Consider the following 3,695-nt stretch of genomic DNA (forward strand, 5'->3'; position numbering starts at 1 on the left):
GCGCACTATCCAGTGCGCCACCGGGCCGGCCCCTTTCCCAAGGTTTTGATGTTTGTTTTCTTTTCTTTTTTTCCTCTTCCTAATAAGTTCTAAAACAGATGTGCTCATAGACTTGGGGTGCAGCCTGCACAAAGAACTTACTCTTTCATGGATACAGTTAGAATTTCCACTGTGGGCTCTGCACTAGGATCTACTGCTTTCTACTGGAGAAGCAGAATTTCAACAGGGATAGTCTTTTGAAAAGAGAGGCCATCAGAAATGGTGTTACTAAGAATGTGGAAAATTGTGGGATGATATAAACTGCTACTGTAAAGCCTTTTCTTCAGTAGCATGCTGTTTATTCTCATTCATTCATTCAATGTTTACTGACTCCTTGCTGTGTGCCAGGCTCTTTGTTTAGGTACTGCCCTCAAGGAGCTTACATTCTCACGGGAAAGTCAGATGTGAAGATTGACAGTTACAATAAAGATATGATATGAATAATATAAAGCACAGGGGATGGGGTCCTAACTTAGAGGCTCAGGGAGCTTTTCTTAGAGGTGTGGTGCTCAAGCTGTCTTGGAAGACACAAAATCTCAATCCATAGAAAAGCAGTCCTCCAGTTTTTTGTCTTAATATGAAATAAAATAATGGCTGTGTATACTCTCTATATGAGTAGCACCATTTCATGTCAGATGCTGAAAGCAGATTACTTAGCCCTCCTCCCTTTACCTCTGCTACATAGATCTGTGCTGTGCTGAGATCAGTATATCTGCTTTTTTCTATCCGGTTTTCTGTTTTCTTTAAAAGCCTCATCCTGTGGCTGGTCTGGGAGACAGTTTCTTGTTTCTTTGTGTATCTCATTATTTACATCATTATCTTCACTTTCTTGCCTGGCAGTGTTTGTGGCTGGACTTGGAAACATAAGGAAGTCTCAGCCATGCTTCTAGTGCATTTGGCTCTAGGGAAGTATTGTTTGTTGCTTTAGACCATTGCTAAAAAAGCAAAGGAGAAAGAATGTGGAAAATTATAGACTATATTTGTCCTTAATTCTACACATCATTCCCGGGGCAGTAGGATACCAAGTGGGTTGCATGCATGAAGATTCTTTGGGATAGAGGAAAAAAATTTTTTAATTTACGTTTATTATCTTATCGTTGAAATTTTTTTTGTTTTTAATTGTACATATATTAGTCTAGTAGCACATATTTATATGTATATATTACATATATGAGTATTTCCTTGAAATTTTTTACTAATAAGAATGTACAGTAAATGAAGTTTGGCAACCACTACTCTGTGGGAAATGATCAGCACAAATGACCTCTGTGCAGTTTTTAGAAAATGTGAATGATGAAACACTGAGCTCTCAGCACTACCTCTCACTCCTTTGAAATAATGGTGGGGGTCTCTGCCCAGCAAGGAGTCAGTGAAGAAGGGTCTCTCTAGCTCCAGTGTAGCAGACTGATGAGATTGAATTCAGAACTAGGTAGTGGGCTTTGTGAAGCGTGGACTATTTAAGAGAAGTCTGGCACCAAGGAGGGAATATGAAGGAGTGGGGTGGTAGGCTAGAGGCAGGGGAATGACTATATTAAAAATGGTTTCAGGTGGAAATTTTCTTTTTCTTGTCCCATTTTATTTGTAGTAGGAAAAGGTTTCTTTCAAAGCATTTAGGCAGCATTGGGAATTTCACACCCATCATTAGAACGATGTGTGTGTGTGTGTGTGTGTGTGTGTGTGTGTGTGGTGACTACGTTATCATTAGTGGTATAATTTTATTTTGTGAAGAGAGAAGTGTTTCCTGTTTTATCACAGCTTTCCCTGAGGAGGGCTGGTGTATTAATTTGCTGTATTGCCTCCTGGCTGTTCCCAGGCTGTTTTTCCTCTTCATCATGGAATTTTTAATGGCCCTGGTGCCTCTTGGGAAGCATGTGAGGAAGAGTTCCTCAGGGAGTACTTCCCTTTTTTTCACATGCCTATAATTACTCTCCTTTAAGAGCACAAAGAGTTTGATAATCATGCCTGAACTGTGAAGGTTCCCTCCTGTCAGGTTACTGAGCTGAGGTTGCTTCTTGCCCGGACGCTGCCAATTCCACTCTCTCAAGCACTCGACTACTGCATAGGAGCAAAGGCTCCTCAACTCTTTCCTCACTGCTAGAGCCATGATGCTCAGAATAGGTTTGGGGACCACTGGGGGATGATGAGTGGCCTCAAGGTACACTCTTGTTTAGTACTTTATTGCTATAACAGATAAATAATAGGACCATAATTTTAAGATAACACTTTATTGATATATATTTTTTTTGTACAGCTTAGATAGCAGGCAAAATGGATGGGAAGGAGAGTTTTGTGGTCTTTGTACCATCTAATAGATTTATGGATTAAGAGGATTTCAGAAATACCACCCTAGAAATACTTAAGTTTGGGGGTTTTCAACCCTAGATGTACTTTGGAATCACCTGACAAGCTTTAAAAAATATATCCATGCTAGGCTCCACCTCCAGAGATTCTTATTTAATTGGTCTGGGATGAGACCCAAGCATTGGCATTATTTTAAAGTTCCCCAGGTGACAAATATACAGCCATAGGTAAGAACGATTGCCCTAAATGTGTATGGCTTTTTGACTGGTGCTTTGTAATTTGCTTAACAGGGGCTCCCATTTCATGACTGGTATCAGCTCTTGCCTTGGTATTGTGTACATGATTCCTTCTGAGAGGTAGAACTCTGGACTTTTCTTAGCTTTGAAGAACCTGCTGCAGGTGAAGAATGTTAGTATCTAGCACAGTGCCTAGCACATAGATTCATAAATGGGGAGGGCAGAGATTTGCTGGATCGATGTACGGATAGGTGGATAGTTGGCTGGGTGTGTGGATGATATTCATAAACCAGCTATTTTGTCCTTTTTTTCTTTTTCGTGACCGGTAATGGGATCGCAACCCACGGTGTCGCGCCCATACCGCGACTGGCAACAGGATCGCAACCCTCGGTGTCATGTCCGCTCCGCGCTCAACCAGTGAGTGGACCGGTCTCTATATGGGATCCGAACCCTCGGCGGGAGCGCCGCTACACTCTACCAAGTGCACCACCGGGCCTGCCCAACCAGCTATTTTGATTTGGCTGTTTTGGTTGCTAGCATTGGGATTTGCTATTAAAGTAGTATTACTCAGTATTGGTGTTAAGAACTGCTTCTGCTCAAACAGCAGATGGTGTAATTGGTGTTCTGGTAGAGGCAGTGGTATTGTTAAGAACACAGTCACAAATTTGTGATAGGAAGATTAGTGCTGTAGGCAGCTTTTCCCAAAATTAGAGATTTATTGCTTGTGAAGGATAGCTTCACTTACCATTATTACCTATAGAAATGATAACTAGAACTTATTATTACATAAAGATCAATTGCATCTATGTGATGCACAAATCTCCAGTTGTAGTTTTTTGAGTGTTTTATGGCAGTTTTGAGTTTTCTCCAGCTTTAATGTCCTTTTCTCTATTTTGGCTGGTGATTTGTTAATGCATTATCATTTTCATTTATTCTGTCTTACCTTAAGTTCCGAAATAGCAAAGTACATGTTTGATACCTTCTTTTCATATAGGCCAGCTTCCTTTGAAATAAAGGAAGCTTTTACCTCAAGAAATTATATTTTCAGTTCCAGTGAGGACAGCAGATATCAGCCTGGTATGCAGATATTGTACATGTTCCTTAATGAACGTATGAAGA

This window comes from Galeopterus variegatus, unplaced genomic scaffold (assembly GCF_000696425.1).
Source record: "Galeopterus variegatus unplaced genomic scaffold, G_variegatus-3.0.2 Scaffold290, whole genome shotgun sequence".
NCBI classification, from domain to species: Eukaryota; Metazoa; Chordata; class Mammalia; order Dermoptera; family Cynocephalidae; genus Galeopterus; species Galeopterus variegatus.